This window comes from Typopeltis vanoorti, chromosome 20 (assembly GCF_054136105.1).
Source record: "Typopeltis vanoorti isolate ZY-2024b chromosome 20, IOZ_Tvanoo_1.0, whole genome shotgun sequence".
In the NCBI taxonomy this organism is placed as follows: Eukaryota; Metazoa; Arthropoda; class Arachnida; order Uropygi; family Thelyphonidae; genus Typopeltis; species Typopeltis vanoorti.
The window spans coordinates 27,906,779-27,926,524 of NC_143568.1; positions in this window are offsets into that span (position 1 = coordinate 27,906,779).

The following is a 19,746-nucleotide window of genomic DNA, read 5'->3' on the forward strand; positions in this document are numbered from 1 at the left end:
CACACACACACACACACACACACACACACACACACCCATGTACAATATATTATAGGCACATGCATTCAACCATTTATATGAGTAGAATTCAAAATAATACCATATTTGTTGACACTATGTAATTCATTTATTATCTGCAAGTGAGTTTCCTTTTAGTTTTATATATTTTTTATACACGTGAAGAAGTATTTTGCAGTAATGATAAAACTAGTGTCTATATTAAAAAGAAATAATGTTAAAATATATTATTTCATTTCATATGAAATAATATGAAAAGAAAAAACACTGTGTTTTTTTCCTTCTTGCTGTAGTTGAATTATTTCCCATGTTAGTGTGCCGCCAAAGTTTACATACTACCTTTTTTTTTTTTTAACTTGGAATATTTTTAAATAAAGTCATGTATTAGTAATTCTTATAGTTTTATTAACATGATGTAATCTAGTATGGGATCAAACATGAAATTAAAGATCTCACTGCTGAGAATGTGGCATGCAATATAGAAATTCACAACAGAAACTGCAACCATGAGTGAGACGCTGTTATAATGCAGCCAAGTAAATAAAACTAAATGATATTTGTAGGGAACAATGACACAAAATAGCTTAGTACCTAGACATATTCATAAACCAGGGTTTATGAATATTTTTGCCTGTCTGTAGGCAAAGTTCAATCTTTTCTTTATCAATGACTAGAGTGGCTTTTACTTAGGTTGAAAGATAAGTAAACATATAGCATAATGAATAAAAAAGAATTAAAAATATTTTCCTTCAGTGTTGTACATTTTAGGTATCGTAAGCTTTCTTACAAAGTTTGCGCTTCCTTGTTTATTGACAAGTTTCATATTTTGTATTACTCAAAGATGCTCAGATTTGTAGATCCATCCAGTTTTATGTGCTACTGTCAAGATTTCTAGATATTTTCACCTAAAGTCATTAACACTTGTTCATATCTCCATTATCTTTAATAGTGTGATTTAGAGAAATGCATTTTCTTATCATCATTGCATTTAAGGTTTGCATTTTAGCAGCATGCCTGTAATTTGATCCCAATGATTTCTTGATATTACTAGACTTCAGAACACACTGAAGAGTATTTTGAATCTATTATAAAGGTTAGCAGATGCATAATATAAAAATACTTGAATCTTATCTGAACCTAAGCCATTGCACATTTTGATGTAAATCTATAAAATATCAGAAACATTAATTGTTCTCATTACTTAGATAAAAAAAAAGAAAAAATATTTCATTGGCTACTTAATATAAGTGATGCTGCATTTAAATAATATAACAGTTATGATGCATGCAAGTCAACTGTTAATAATCCTGAATTGTTGATGAAATCACTTTCACCCAGATCCGATGATTAGAAAACTTTGTTGCTTTGACCATATTTGTTTTAGCTGTGTCAGATACTAATTTTAATAGGTCCAGTACAGCATTGAGTATTTTACTGAGGTGATGATGTGAGAATATCTTAAATATTAGGTATGATTTTTAATATGTATATATTCTTTTGAATAATATTACCAGAAATTGTGATAATGGAAAGTAGTGTAATTTATCACGTGATAAATAACTAAACTAAGTTTTGTAATTGTCTATCCTTGATATAGAGAAAGTTTTCTAAACTGTTTCATTTTTAGAATGGCTAAGCTGTAATTTTTAATTAAAATGTGGTAAAATATAAGGTCATGAAAGCAAGATGCTGTAGTTTGAATTGCCTACATTTATTGTAATATATCGCTTAAACTCAATTTTGATACAACTAATGTAGGTACAAGATTTGTGTGTGTGTGTGTGTTTTGCCATGTAGTTTTATGCATCCTGTACTATGCACATTGTCTACTGAAATTTTCCATAACTAAGTTTTTTTTTCAATGATATTTTCTGCAGGAGCTGCAATATCTGTCTTCATTTTTGTAGCTTTAAATGTATGGATTTAAACCCGAATAGTACAGTCATCAGGAGTGTTCATTTCTAAAGGAGTACAGAATATCAGTATCCCATACTCCTAAAAAAAAAAAAAATCAATAATAAACTCTAGCATTAACTTACATTACCCAGGTATAGACACAAGGCATGGTAAAACCTATACATATGCACTAGACATTTCTAAGTCATTTGACAAAGGTCTACTTGAGGAATTACCATCTTGTGGTCTACTAATGATGGAGTTTCCCAGTGCTCTGTACCTTCACCTACACTGTTTCTTCTGTTCATAGATGACCTATCATTAACCTCAAATCCTTTCCACAGTTTTGCTGATGACAGTATGCTTTATTCTTCTTTTTCATTTGAACAATCCCCACAGTACTCATATCTCAAGCTACAAGATCTTCCATAGTCAGTGCCTTAAACACTGATCTTGCTGTTTTAGCAGGATGAGGAGAAACTTATCAATTTCAATGCCGACAAGATACAATCTTGTCTTATTTTACATCAGAAAGACCAACTTCCCACTTTCACAACTGATAATACTGAGATCACTGCACAAGATCAGACATCTCTTCTTGAACTGACTGTCACCTCTCCTGGCATAAGCACATCATATCAATGGCATCTGCCCCCAAAATCTAGATGCCCTTTTCCTCAACATTACTTCCCATCCGTACAACTCCCAGCATTCTATAAATCCCAAATCCATCTACCCCAGAACATTGTTCTTGCATATGAAGTGGTATGCCAAAATCCTCTCTAAAAGGTCTGAATGCTATTCAGAAGATGGCTACCCAGGAATTGGCAACCCTCTCTCACAGAGTTGCTCCAGCCACTTTATCAGATATTTTTCCTTATGCTTCTTTTGTGGGTATTTTCATGGGTTTCAGCCACCCCATTCCTCCACTTTCCCTTAAGCTTGTAAATATGAGAAAATGCTGGTCAGATCTATTTACACTCCAGCTCCACATACAGTGAACTGACTTTCTGTCTGTTTTTATTATTATTATTATTCCATCTACCTCTGCCCTTTGTAATACTAGCCTAAGTAGTTTTCCCTAAGGACTGCAATCTTCAGTTGCATGAAAAACATGGCAAGTTCTTCTTTCTTTCTTCTTGATCACCTTGCATGCAGGCACGCATGTGTGCACATGCATGCACACACAACACTGATGTGCTGCAGGTTTTGCAACCTTTTTTGCATGGGATATGCACAAAAGACTGTAATAACACCTAAATTTTAATTCTTGTATAACACCAAACTGAATATTGCAAACAAATATATTTCATGAATATAAGCAATTCAAACTAAAATTTCTTTTATATAACCCTGTATATGTCTGAAGATTTATATTTGTTTACACTATATATTCTTGTAGTAAGCTAGATAGAAATTTTTGATAGTGATTTTATGCTTTTAGGAGTCAACCTTAATTGTTTTTAGTAGTAAATTTGACTCTGTTGTTTATGAGTGTTTTTGTTATGTTGTTAATATAAATTATGAATGTTTATTGTGAAACATATACAAGATAGCGTTCCAATGTTTTTTTTTTAGTTGAGTTTCTGGATATTTGAATGTGATAAGCATTTATATTATTTCTGATTATAAATTTGAGAATAAGTGTTGGGAAATACATCATATTATGAAGTTGTATGTTAAATAAGAATTCAAAGTGAAATTTTTTTTTGCAAGAAAAGTAACAACTGTCATTATGATTAAACAAAAGGAAATTTGATATTTAAAAACAGCCTTGTTAAAAATACATTTAACATCAGCAGCTCATTGTTTTGTATGTCAAAGGTGTGATTGGCATTACCTGTCATTATATAAGAAATTTGTTTTCCACCAAAAATTATATAGTAAATGTGAAATAATTCCTAAATTGTATATATGTTTTTATATTTATGTACTTCACTGTCTTCATTTGTAAAACAAGCATCAGAATCTTTTGAATCATTTCCCTTTCCTTTCTCTTTAAACAACAGATGGCAAGGTTGATATCATCCATGCCATCTTTCAAAAAGAGAAACTGCTTGGGAAAATAAATAAATATAAATTATTTTTCTGTGTTAAAATCACCATGAATTGCTAATCAGGACAAGATGAAATTATAACGGCACTGTTACATATGTTTTAACTTGTAATTAAGTGACCACTGCTTTTTGTAAGTAAATTGGGTGTGACATTAAGGAGTATCCCCATTTGCAAAATAATCAAATGGTGGTAGATAGTGTTTTTTTTCTTAAATTGGATATTTACCAATGATAATTAGTAAATATCCTAATTAAGGCAATACAAAATATCTCTAAAATAAATAGATCTGCCAAAAAACTTAAAAATTTTCTTATTATACTACACAGAAACTTGAAGTATAGAATACACCAGTGCAATTCAGTATGTTTTTTATATTATTAAAAATCCTATAGACCTCACTGATGAGTTCTAGTATGCCATGGAAGCCTGATGATGATAATATATACAGTTTAAATCCTAGAAATGCTTTCAAAATTATGAATCACAGGAGGGATAATTTTTACAATAAATAAACAAAATAATCTCTATATATTTATAAAAATATGTCAGTGTGATCTACTTTCACAAAATCGGGCGGGGAGAAACTTCTCCATATAGCTTTAATATATATATATAATATCATTATATAAAAATTCATTTAAGTTAATTCTGAGTAATATTTACATGAAACACTTAAAATGTTGCGGTCTTACTGCTAAGTTTATGGTTAACAATGCTGCAACTGTTTTCTTGTGAGCTAAATTACTCAATAATTAACCATATCAATTAATGAATATATGCTGCTATTTATTTTAATAACAGAAATGACAATTCATATGTACTATTGGTAGCGAGGTAAAGAAAAATACTATTCTTATATGATTAACAAAACTTCATTCAATCAAATGATCCACTGTGGGAGTTCCCATTCAGCTAGTAACACATCATTGCACCTTTAACTTCTGAGTGCACATTCACACTGTTCTCTGTATTATGAAACACTTTACAACTAGGTAGCATGTTTACTAAGTGACAATTCTTATCTTATATGTTTATTTTCATGTGTGCACACAAAAAATGAAAACAATATAATTAAAAATACTTTAAGTCCTTACATGTATTTGAAAAGATTAACATACATATAAATGCGCATCTCTTAAAAATTTTTATCTCGGTTTGTGAAAATTGTTTTTTTTTTACTGCTAAATGTTTTTGTACAGAAATAATTCAAATATTTTTCTTATGAAAAAAAAAATGTTTAGAAATTGTTATGCATTATCATCAGACCTCCATGGAGTCAAAAGATTCATGGAAACACCTCATATATGATAATAGTGCTGTAGAAAATTTCATGCTTATATTCCAATATTTAAGCATCCTGATTGACTGAGTTAATTGGTACCTAAAGGTTCTTCATGTGAATAAATGCCGTTTACTGTTTTTTTTTTAAATATGTAATGTCACCTGTGTGAATAATCTGCAAGAATGTATATAAGTTACCATTTCTGGATTTGACAAAGTTCATGTATAGTGTCTTTTTTTAGTATTGTCAAGCTAATAATGCTATCTTGTTTTATATATAAGCTACTTTGGGGGAAAATAGTGTAGTCGTAATACTGGACGTGTATAAAAATATGTATGTGTATATATGATTCTGACTGATGTAAATATGAACTGTACAAATTAACTTTTGCAGCTAAGCATGTAAATATGTGTACATCACAGGAATAAACTGTTAAGTTTGCCATTATATGCCTGAATCTTTCATAAAACACCCAAAATGTCATGCTTTTGACAGTTTTCCAAAAGTATGCCATGAAAGTTTTATTTGGATGCTGCTCCTGACTGTGACATGTCATGAGCAGAATCTTATTTGGACTACTCTGGTCTAGTTTACTATATTTATGTAACTAACACAGCATTTATAGTGAAAAAGAAAAGCAGACCATGCTGAGTTTATGAGTGTGCTTTCAGAGTTTGATAGAAGTGAGATGAAATGGACTGTAACTCAGTGCACTGGTTGTGTTGGTTCAAATTATGGCCAAAGCATTTAAGGCTATGAGGAAAACTCTGGACACATAATATAATATATCAATGGTATTAGAATATGTTTTAATGGAAGGAAGGATTTGAGATAGGATGGTTTGCATATTATCAGGTTTGGAATTAAGTATTTAGAGATCTCTTAAGTGATATTATAAAAAAGCTTGGATTAGGCCAGTGGGTTATTAGAATATTTCCTAATAAGCTACTGCAAATATGACACAAACGTGTCATAATTGCAGTAGTCAAGCAGATGTTATAACCATAATTTCATTATTTTTATTTGCAAGGAATTTTAAAAATTTGAATTTATATATAATATGGTTATCCATATTCTTTTTTTTTTATTGTATTACAACACAAATTCACACAAAAAAAGTGCATTGATTAGCTTTATATTTCACTGGATTTCAAACTAGCATCTTTAGGGCAACTATACCTGTCAGACTGTAACTGCTTGTTACACTCTACACGTGACAATGAATAAGTGAAACATTTCAAATTGTAATGAACAAAAGAACATCTAATGAATAACATCTAATGCCTAAGCCTGTCTATAATAATTTGTTTATTCATTAGCAGCAACTTTAAAACTGAAAAGTGCCCACTGCTTTTTGTAAGTTAATTGGGCATGACATTAAGGAGTATCCCCATTTGCAAAATTTAATTTAATTTAAAAGTTTTAATACCACAAACACAGTATTAAGTACACCAATAGTATGGGCATGCTTATAAACAAATCATCTTTATAATAGAGTAAAAATAATTCTTTTAGTTCAGACCATACAAGCTGGCTCAGCAAAAGTGGACCTCAAAGATAAATGACACTGTCAAAATGACTTTTCTAGTAAAGTGCAACTGTTTGTGTAAAAAAAAAAAAAAAAAAAAAATCAAATCAAACAATAACCTTCAAAACGTTTTTATAAGTACACAGATATCATTACCTGGCATGAGTTCACCACCATCCAACATGAAATAGTTTGAAAAAATACCATATTTAGTCTCTCGAACAGGATGCTTAGAATATCCAACTTAGAATAGCCTGCCTGTGATATTACTGTCCTATGTATGGGCTTACAATTTTTGTGTAGGGATTATAGTTCGCCCACAGATTAGAGACCCTTCGACACTTCTGCGCATGTCCCAAAAAGGAGAATCCATTCCGATAATAGGGTAATCAATCCATCTTCTGGGATGAGTTTGTTTATTATTACAGGTCAGAAAATTTAGCTTTTCTTTTATGAACATTGTAGTTTTTAAAGTGCAACTATTTTGCTTGTATAACAGTTGGAAAAATGTACGTAGAGTATTAACAAAATTAAAAAAAGGACAAAAATTTAACAAAATTTATTTTTAAGAAAGTTTTCTATAAAATAAAAACAATTATACAGAAAAACAGAAATTTTTTTCAAACGAACTTAGATATTCTAAACTTACAGTTGAGAGAACTGAGACACTTTAATGTCCTAAACCGATTAATTATATATAACTTGTTGTCACTCTTTTAACAAACCCATGCAAAAAAAAAAAAAAAGGTTGGAAAAAAATACCATTATCAAATCCTTTTAATCTTCATAGTCATCTGAATCGGTGTCCGAATCGCCATCACTTTCACTTAAACTGATCACCAAAGGTTTGCATAATTCTTCGATAATTCCGTCTCTGTCCCAATACATATTTTCCAATGAGGTGACATGAGAGCAATATTTTCCCCAGTTTTGAACTGTAATACTTTCAATCGCCTGTTCTGAAAGCTTAAAAAGTTTTGACATGTCAATATTCCCAGTTACGTTGCGATGGCGAATGAAGCTTTTCACTTCTGCCCAAACATACTCAATAGCATTAAAACAAAATCTGATTTCATGAAGTATTTTCCTTAAAGTTTCTCTTTTCCAAGGAAAATTAATTTTTTCTTTAAGCACAGGAATCAAGTTCGGATCACATAAAATTCGTGAATAGTTCTTCTTATAACATCTACATCAAAATCATTCAAAGCTATGGTTTCGATGGTTTTCTTTCTCTGATGATTTTTTTTAGGAGATTTAAATTTTGGCTTACCTTCACCTTTTGATTCCCTATGAATTCTTTTAACAGTCGACCCCGATACGCTCGTAATTGCACTTGCACGTTTTATGACTTGAGAAAGGGGAACAAGGAGATTGCCTTTTAATGACTCTTTTTTTGCAGAATGTCAGCACATTATTCAATATTCTTTTGCAAGAGCTACTGAAACGTTTAACAGCAGAACTTGTTGACTGTACTGGATCCATCATACCAATTAATAATAAAAAAAAATTCAAAAAAAGCAACAACAGAAATCAAGCTACTACTAGTGCAACGACAGCCAAGAAAGCACGTGGATTTCGCATGTTGGCGACCAATTCATACATCCTTCATTTCTTTCTCCCCCTTCAGCATGAATCGACTTGGCAAAAACACCAAGCTGAGATCTACAAACGGTGGGCGTACTATACCAGATTTTTTTTTTTTTGATGCACATGTTTATAAGTCAGTCCAGATAAACAAAATCATTGATATGCATGTGCATTGAGATCCAAAACAATTTCAGCAGAACAATAATATTAATAGTGATTATTTTTCATACATTTAGGTGAGTATGATGAAATATGATAAAATTGTGAAAATAAAAACAATCAAATATATTCATCATTATCATCAGTTTCCTGATATGTATCCTCAAGGGGTATACAAGCTACTATAACAGCCATATGACTACATTTACATTATTACTATTCTATTATTTCTCCAAATTAGTCTATTCCTTGTCAGCACTCCATGTGTATTTCTGGTTTAAGCTTATTTGGTCAATTAAGTCACAAATTCAGTATCTAGTGTACTAAATGAATGAAGTGTACCTACTAACAAGGCACAGTACATGAAGGTGTGAGGATTGGACATTAGGTCATAAATCCCAATTGGTTCTCTGCATTCTTTAAAGGCGACATGGAAGCCTCTGTCATCTTGCTTTGACCCTTAAGAGAAGACCCCATTTTTAGCAGTTCCTGAACTTTTAGAAGCTATTTCTGGGCCACTACAAACAAAGCAACGATAATACATAAATGGGGGGGGGGGAATGGGGCACTATCAAAACAAATTCTTTGATTGCAAGGCAATGGTAATAAATCATTTAAAAAAAAACAAAAATCACAGTTTATAAACTATATAAGGTAAGCGAGAAGAGGATGGATACAAAGGTGAGGAAGTGATGCAGTGCAAAATGGTGAGGCTTGATAAGAACATACACAGTTGACTCTTGAACAATATGGATTTGAACTGCACGGGTCCACTTATACACAGATTTTTTTCGATAAATATATTGGAACTTTTTTTGAGATTTGTGACAATTTGAAAAAACTTGCAGATGAACTGCATAGCCTAGAAATATGTCATAGATGCATAAAATATGTAGATACTAGTCTGTTATCATTTACTACCATAAAATATGGCCAAATCTATTATAAAAAGTTAAAATTTATCAAAACTTATGCACACAAACACTACAGACCGTACATAGTGCCATCTGAGTCAACAGAAATGTAAACAAAGATGCAGTATTAAATCATAACTGCATAAAATTAACTGTTATTAATTAAATTTAATTAGCATAAAATAAAAATTGTATAACAATTCATTCATTAGCAGCGTTTCATGATCACTCTCTTAATCTGAGGCAGTGTAGCTACCTTGGTATTGACAAGTTCCATGATGCAGTCGTCAGATCTAGCACTCTCAAACCCCAAGTCTTAATGCTATTTCAGGTTATTATTATCATCATATAAGCTATTCATATATATTATCATATGATACGTTTGCTTCTTTATAGTCTACAAATACTAGATGTAATTCTTTATCAAATTCATAATGCTTTCTAACAGTTGTTAAAGCATAAAAATATGGTAAATTGTGGACTTGCCCTTGCAGAAGCCACAGTAAAAGTCTCTGATGATGTTTGAAGTAAATACATTAGCTCTTTTCTAGATCAGTGGGGGGATAGTATTGTGTAGCAAGTGCCCAAGAGGAAGCTACCTCTATAGTTACTGGTCATCATGGAATGTTGGTTAAAAAAAAAAAATTGCAATATAGTTGTATTCAAATCAACTAGGATTTCTTCATATGTCATATTAGCATGATAAGTTTATAAATCTCAGTTCAAGATTTCCTCAAAATTTTACAAGTTCTGCTGCAATTTAGTTTCACTAGCTGCCGTCTCTGATTGATTTCTTTATAGTCTCAGCAGAGACGGCAACTGACCACCACTATTTATTCAACTGACCACCACCTTGTTGTCTGCACTCTATGGCTTCAGAAACCAGATGCTACCATCAACGCTGGTAGGCCTAAGCAGCTATACTGCATGAAATGGGAGGCACTGGAAAATGAGGCTGTGAGGAAGAATTTTGCAGATGACATTTCCTCCATGTTCAAAGTGATTCCCAAGCATACTGCAGATGTTGAGGAGGAGTGGGAGCTGTTCAGAACTGCTGTCACTGCCTCTGCACTCTCATGCTGTGGCAGAAACAGCTCAGCTTGGCGATGGGTGGTGAGAAAAGGACACCTTAGTAGAACCAAGACGTCCAAAAAGCTGTTCGGGCAAAAAAGGAGGCCTACCTAACATGGTTTAGGGTCAGGTCACCTGAGAGATGTGTTTCCGGTATGCTGAGGCATGAAAAGCTGCTACTGAGGCAGTAAAGACAGCAAAGCAGAAGACTTGGGAATCCTTTGGAGAAAGATTAGACTCATCCTATGCAAATGCAAACAAAGTATTCTGGCAGACCATCTGCTGCCTTCGAGGGAGGAAATCATGCACAGAAAGGGTAAGGCCTCTGATGGTGCACTTTTAATAACTGAAAAGGATATCCTCCACAGATGGATATCCTTCTTTGAGAATACTTCGAGAGCCATCTTAATGCAGGTGGCCCAGCAGTTGTGGACATCCAAAAGGTGCAGATCGGGGCGATGACTAGTCTCACAGCAGAAGAGGTCCATTTAGCAATAAAATCGCTTAAATCTGGCAAGGATGCTGGTGATGATGAAATTCGGCCCGAAATGCTAAAAGCCTTAAATCGAGACCGTGTTCTCTGGCTGACTTGAGTGTGTCAGGCTGCTTGGATATCTCAGCGAGCACCAAAGCAATGGCAGACAGGCATAATAATACAAGTCTTCAAGAAGGGAGACCAGAGAGATTGCAGCAACTATTGTGGCATCTCTCTGCTCAGCCTGCTGAAAATATATGCTAGGTGCTTGGAAAGAAGGTGCAGAAGCATAGTTGAGTCAAAGTTCCAGGAAGAATAATGTGGCTTACATCCTGGTAGAAGCAAAACTGACCAAATCTTCACTTTAAGGCAAGTCTTTGAGAAATCTTGGGAATATGCCAAGAATGTCTACACACATTTTGTGGACTTGGAGAAGGCATATGATCGGGTTCCTCCAGATAAGCTTTGGCAAGTAGTACAGTAGTATGGAGTGGATGGCCAACTATTAGCTGCCATCAAGTCCCTGTATGAATGCTCGGAGTTTTGTGACAGGGTAAACAGCACAAAGTCTGAACGTTTCACAGTCTCTGCCAAGGGTGTGTTCTGTCACCTCTCCTTTTCATAATATTTATGGACTGGATTGATAGGCACAGCTGAGGTAGTGAGCATGTCAGAATTGGAAGTGTAGCACTTGACGTCTGCTTTTTACAGATGACCTAGTTCTGCTTAGCTCTTCCACAGATGACCTCCAGCTGCCCCTGGATAGGTTTGTGCAGAAGCCGGAATAAAGATCACTGAAACATTTGTGGTCTCAAGACAACTATCCCAGTGCACTCTACATGTGAGTGGAGTCCCACTGAGGCAGGTGGAGAAGTTTAAATACCTTGGGTCCATATTCATGAGTGATGGAAAGTGGGACGCAGAACTAGATACTTGGAACTTCAGCAAGCGCAATATTACAGGAGCTTGGCCATTCGGTAGTAATGAAGCGGGAGTTAAGCCGGAAGGCAAAGCTGGCTGTCTTCAATACAGTCTATGTCCCCATCCTCACCTATGATCATGAGAGTTGGGTAATGACTAAAAAAATGTGGATACGAATCCAAGCGGCTGAAATGAGGTTCCTTCGAGGAGTTGCGGGGCTGACATGACTCGACAGAGTAATTAGCGCTGCAATTCGGGAAACCCTCAATACTCAACTGCTGCTTCTCCGTGTTGAGAGATCACAGTTACGTTGGTACGGGCACCTGGTCAGAATGCCACAAGAGAGCCTCTCTTGTGTCCACCCAAGGTTTTAGATATAATCTATCCAGAGAGTCCTTGGCCTTCCACCCTCTGGATAGATTATATCCAAAACCTTGGGTGGACATGTTTGGGAGTCTCACCAGAGCTTGGTGGCAGAGGATTGTGACTATTGGAAGTTCCTCTTGCAGCTGCTGTCTCCACAACCCAATTAGGAAAGGTGGGCCTTGAAAATGAAAAAGGCACTGATAATATTGAAAGTTTATTTTGCACTTGGTTAGACTATAATAAATTTAGTTTAATCCTTTATCCAAGTGTGAGCAAACAAAGTTTGCACCTGTAAATATCTTCAGGACTGAGGTAAGGTAGTACAACACCAGGCAACTCGTAGCAAAGGTGGCCAAGCTACCAGCACTCCTATTAAAGGAAGGGCCAGTAGTGGCCCTTCCTTTAATAGGATTGCTGGTAGCTTGACCACCTTTGCTACGAGTTGCCTGGTGTTGTACTACCTTACCTCAGTCCTGAAGATATTTACAGGTGCAAACTTTGTTTGCTCACACTTGGATAAAGGATTAAACTAAATTTATTATTAAAATGATAATATATATTATTATCATATCATACCATACCTCCATGGAGTCCAAAGACTCATTTCGGATGATCCAAACTACCCACACAATCTATCATACCTCTCCTTGTAACCTGTTCCATTCATTCACAACTCTCCAAGGGAAAAATTAGTCCTCACACCCCTACTAACCACACCTTCACTCAACTTCCAGGAATGACCTCTTGTTCTGCACCCTCTAGACAGGTGCTTAAACATTTTTCCAGCATCAATCATATAAGCTCCTTTAAGTAACTTAAATGTTTCTATCATATCCCTTCTTTTTCCTCCATCAACAAACTTCTGCATTCTACACACTCCCATTCTATTCTCATACGGAACATTCCAGAGACCACTCACCATCCTGGTCACTTGCCTCTGAATCCTCTCTACCACTTTCCCCATCCCCAAGAAACCCAGGAGACACCAAACCTAAGCACAGCAATCCAGATGTGGACATCATCAAGGCCTTATAAAGAGGAATAACTTCCTCATCTCTACTTGTCAATGTGTTCTTCAATAGCCAAGTAATCTAATGAACTACCTTAGCAATATGCCTTCTAAACTTCAACTCTGTTTACCACCATCCCTAAATCCCTAGCTTCATCTATTTCCTGGTGTACAGTAATGTGGACACAGCTTGCAATCGCTTTTTCCCAAAATGCATAACCTTACATTTCTCCACATTGAACTAACACCCATTCTCTTTTGTCCATACTATCAGCCTATTTAAATCATTCCCAACCTCGTCATATCGTCTTGATTAGCTATTACTCTACCTAACTTTGCATCATCATCAGCAAACAATTGAATATTTCTTTTCAGATTATTTCCTATAGCATTTATGTACAAATTAAATTGTAGCAGTCCTAGCATGGAACCTTGGGGCACATCACTAGTCACCTGCTTTCTACTGGATTTAACAGCTGTATAAATTCCATTTCCTTCCCTCTAAGTGATTGTTCCTCCTTCTAGTCTTTGTCTCCATAGTTGAAGTCCACCACAATAATTACTTGCTCTGCATTTGTCTCTTTTGCCAATGCATGCTGTCCATATTTTCCCCTCTACCTATAGCATCATCAGCAGCAATCAGCAATATATAATTCATCCCATTGGCCTCTATCTCATACCAGACAGTCTCAAATGCATGGCCCGTTGCATCCTTCCCTCCTACTATGCTCCTATTCTTTTTAGCTTCAATTCTTCTGCTTTCATTAACAAAATCCCTTCACTTCCCCTTTTTTCCTCTCTGTCCTCTCACATTCTATCTTTATATCATTCCATAGATTAAGTCTCACTATTGTCTAATGTTGAACTAACCAATGCCAAAAACTCCTCTCTCCTTTTCCCCAATGCCTCTGTCATCAGTATACATAAACTGTAGTATCCCTTTGGGCTAATAGCATTCCTTACACCTTATGTTGGCTTTTGACTGGTGTACACTCGCCTTTGTCCTTGTTAAAAACTCTAGATTTCCTCACTCTACACTACCATATCTCATTGAATTACACTTTCTCCAGACACCTGACTCCAAATCCATTCAAGTGCAATCAATCACTCTTAAGTGCTTCCATCTATCAAATTCACTCCACACATTCACAAACTGAACGTTATTCCTCCTAAACAACCTATGCACTAACTCATAGATCTACAGGGTACCATTTTCAAAAGATATATATATTTATAGAAATTTATAATAATTTTTAAGATCTTCTGACATGATTTTATAATGATCCAGCAAAATAAAGTAATGGCATTCTGTTATATAAGATGACATGCTGACATGCATCTTATATAATAGAATGACATCCAAGCAAGTTTTATCTGATAGCATTAGCACAACCACAATTACTCAGTGTGGTGTCGACATTGAAAAATAAAATTACCCTTAAATGTATACAAAAAATACTGGCATAACCTTTATTTGTAGCCATTTCTCAAAACACATAAATATATGCAAAACTGATTACTTATTAAATGAAAGATAATGCAAAGATATAAATTTGTAATCAGCAAAGGAATTAAAATTAATTAATTAAAAGGAATTAAAATTACATTTATAATAAATTTGTAAACATTGCAGCCTTCAACATAATTTCATAAAATTTTACAATCATTGGGACTGCTCTGCAATCAGATTTCAGTTTTTTTTAGACATTCTGTGATGTGTGTGAAGTGAAGAGAGATAAAATGTTTCATATTACAACCAATTTAAATTTTTTAGAAATTACAATAGAGCAAGAATATATTTTAGTAAATGTAAATTATGAAGAACCCAAAATGAATAATATGGTTTCAAAAAAGTTATGCTTTCACTTAAATAATTCCAGCACAGCACTAAGAAATTATACTGATGTTAAATTTAAAATAACTGATGACAAAGTACAACTTGATAACTTAAAACAAGTAATGACAATGCTACTACCAGGTACTCTATGGAAATATCTGATGAGATATTTCCATTGAAAATTAAATGTGATACACATGTTAAAATTTACACAAAATGCATAATGTTTACTTAAAATATAGAACCACTGTAAAATAAATGGTGTTTTGTAAATTCAATCATAAATAACATAAAACATAATATAAAAATCAATAAATACAAAGAAGAAAAATAATGCACAATGACAAAATTCTGACTAAGAACTTATAATAAAATTAAATATTTTTCAAGGTTGATTGATCCTTTCTCTTCGATTATAAATTTTCTAATACAAATCTTCATGAACATTTAAAACACAAAATATGATGTTACACACATTAGTAAAACAAAGTACAACTAACGGATCATTTGAAAGAAATTAAATCTTCTTTGTATATACATTAGTTACAAAAATGAGGTATGTATTGCACAATGAATATATAATTACTATTCATATTTAGAAATCTTAATATTACTACCAGCTAATACTTCTTTCATAAAATTTGCTAGTTAACAACAGTTTAAATATGCTAAATTATGGGTAAAACAATGATCTCCTCAACAATAATACCAGTTTATGTGCACATTCTAATTCACATAGAAAACGTAATTTATCTTCAGATTTCATAGAAAAATTACTTTTGTAATATCGTTTAGTCTGTAATATTCATTTCATTGCAGAGATGAACTATAAATATAAATGAACTCTATTCAACAATAACCTGCAGGAACAGAATGAAGAAAAACTGACATATGGGAGGAGGAAAGAAACACTGTAGCTTACAAAACGATAAGCTTCAATTATTATTTTAATGGCTAATATAGCTTACTTTCGTTTAGGAGTGCCCCTTTTTTACAATGTCATTGGCTCTTTATTCAGATCTTAGGGCATTACTGAAGTGTTATAAAACTAATATATGAAGAATAATATAGGAAGAAAAATCGGAACCTTTTTGGATGTTGTTTTCTGTCTCCTTATCCAGGTGATATACATTCATCTGCTGTTAAGCTGTTTAAGGAAGGGAGTTTGGGGAAAGTGGGAGAAATTATTTGAAAAAAACCCAGGATTTTTATAAGTATAATATTATTAGTATTATTATTAAGGGTCGGTAGAGAGCATTTGAGAGGGGAGGGTGAGAAAAGAATCTGAAGATAGAAATTATATTTTGGGGGACAGAGGAGGGATTGATGGGACGCCTGCCCTTGACTTTTCCCATCAATCCCTCCTCTTCCCCCCCAAAAATAATTTTTATCTTCAGATTCTTTTCTCATCCCCCCAAATGCTCTCTACCCACCCTTAATAATAATATTATTATTATACATATAAAAAACCTGGGTTTTTCAAATAATTCCCCCACATTACTTTTATCCCCACTTTCCCAAAACTTCCTTCCTTAAACAGCTTAACAGCAGATGAATGCATATCGCCGGGATAAGGAGACAGAAAACAACATCCAAAAAGGTATGTCCATTTTTTCCTCCTATATTAGTTTTATAACACTTCAGCCCTAAGATCTGAGTAAAGAGCCAGTGACATTGTAAAAAAGGGGCACTCCTAAATGAAAGCATGCTATATGAGCCATTAAAATAATAGTTTATTTTAGAGGAGTAACATGGAATTTTCCCAGAAATAATACCTATAGATAAGCTTCAATTAAAAGTAATTAACTTTTAAATACATCACCCAAGGAAATGCTTGGGATTTTGAACTAATAAGCAGTTAATAATCACTATGCATAATATAAAAATTGGCTGTTTATAAAATGCATTTGAAACAACAATGCCTTTGAGTATTATATAACAGAAACACAATGTCCATTGGAGCAATTTCAATTTCACTCTACCAACTCAACTATTTTTAAAAAAATTACTCAAACTGAGTACCATGTTTTTGATAACTAAAGTTATCAAATAGTTGGATAATACAGATGAAAAAAAAAAAAAAAAATGAAATCATACATTTGTAGAATTCTTCTCTTTTAAAAATATTTGAAAGTTATTTTTCAACTTAACTAGGAAAGAAAGAAACCTACTGGAATTTTTCACAGATATTAAGATACCACTGCTTAAAATATAAATATGAAATGATGATATAATCACCTTAATTTTTGAAAGGATAAATAAATGATTATTTTCAGACTATAACAAAAGATATATATATTTTGAAGGGTGGAGCAACACAATTAAATAAACTAGTAAGATGCCAAGTTCACTTTAACTAATTAGCAAAGGATTTTTAGAGAATGCTTACCTATATTTTGTGCTAACTGTGAACTTCTACTGTATAAAATTCTAAAACTGTTATCTCATTTTCTATGTTTGGACTACAATTTTCATTTTGTTTGGACTACAACAACAACTGATGTGATGATGGCAACTGGATTTTTGTTTTTATTAAGCAGAAATTATTACAATCACGTTAATGTGAAAAGGCCTTGATCAGACCTTGTAATGATTATTGTGCACAGATCTGACCCCACCCTGGTTTTCATGATGAGGATATGTTGAAAAGGATCCAGAGAAGATTGACTAAGGTCATAACTGATCTTTGGTATACGTGATATGAAGAACAGACTGAGAGAATGCAGTTTGCAAAGCCTTGTGAATAGAAGGAAGAGAGGGGGATATGATTGAGACATTTAAGTTGGTAAGGGGTTGTTACTAGGTTCATGTGGAAGAAATTTTTCATAGAATGGGGAAAGGGGGTAGAACAAGGGAACATATCTGGAAGTTGTATAAGGAGGTTTGAGCAGGGACATAAAGAGTAGGTTCTTTGCATAGAGAATGGCTGGTTAATTGAATGCATTGCCTGACACACTGTAGTGGTGAATGCAGATACAAAGAATGAATTTAAAGCACAGTTTAATGGATTATGTGTGTAATAGTGTTTGCCTCCCACGATGAGTCTATAGACTCCATGGAGGTATGGTGTTAATAATAATAATAACTGTGTCCAGAGAAACCATATTTAAATTATATTACTTATTGAGTTTGTATGCTGCTTGATGTGCAATTTAAAAAAGACACTAAGGCCCAAGTCAATTAAATATAATTTAAAAATCCAATATTTGAAAATATGCAGTGGAACTTCATGGTTTTGTAGGATTGAGCACAGGAGGTCTAACCTAGATGCCTTATTTTTTCTATCGTTAAAGCTTATTTATTGTATAAGGTGGTTTGAAGTCCTTTAAGGAGCCAGATAAACTGTATAAATAGAACTGTTTATGACTAATATAAAGACTGAGCCCAAACTTTTACCTACTTCCCTTCAGGTATTAGATTTTAGGTTAGATTTAAGGATGAAGTTTTTTGTATTAAGACTTCACACTATTCTTCATCGTCATATAAAAGTTGCCAGTCATCATAAGCAATGTCTTACACTATGGATTAAAAAGAAGCAAATCAAATTGTAATCCATTTTTGAATTTTAAATTCTGAAAAAAAAAGTTTTTGCAATATTTCCTGCCACTACTACTCAGTCTTAAAAAGTTCCCTAGTAAAACTCCTCTCCCTATCTCTCACGAGACCAACTATCATTGCTGTATAATATCTATAACAATTTATTCTTATGGTGGGCCATATCCTTATATGGATTCTAAATTCAGTAAAACATGATCTATTTCAAATCTTAAGTAATAGTTTGAGGGAAATTTTTTAATAACATTAGATAATCAGAATTATATAAAGTGTTCATGTATTTATTAAAACTGAATAACAAAAAGCAATGAAGTATCATTAAGTATACTGACTATATACAGATTCTCTAAGACGTAATCTAAAACTAATCCAAAGTATTTAGGCAGTTGGGATGGATCTATGGATGGATGGACGAGTCTGGTGTAATCAGAGAGGAAAATATTGATATTTATTCAATTTTTTTCATCTCCTATGAAATACTAACTATACTAATTCCATTCCATTCTATACTAATATAGAAAATTGGTATGACAGAGCAACTACATTCCTGTGACTGATAATACTATGTGAATATTTAATTCATTTGTTTAAATCTGTTATCAGCACATTTTAAAGTAAAACTCGGAATTATTTTAGGAAACCCAGAAATTACATTCCCTATAGAATTCTTAATAAAATAAATTATTAATTAAAATTTAGGAATTAAATGCATTAACTGGCTAATGGAATTGAAATGATTTCTGGATATTATTGAAGAAGTTAAAAATATTTAAAAATAATTTGTAGAAGAACTTATGTCAAAATATCACCAGGAAAAGCTATTATGCAACATGTTCATTCATGCAATTTCTAGTAAGTGGAGAAGTCTGTAAATACGTATTCTGGCCATCAATGAAAGCCGAGATTTTTTCTTTACACAAAAGTTAAAAAAATCTCAGCAGGAAATTTTAAAATTAAGAAATTCTTTTAATCCATTAAAAAATATTAAATCTATTCAACAATTCACATTTCTTGTACTTCATTTGTGGAAGACTAGTGATTTTTCAAGGCACATTAAACACACATATTAT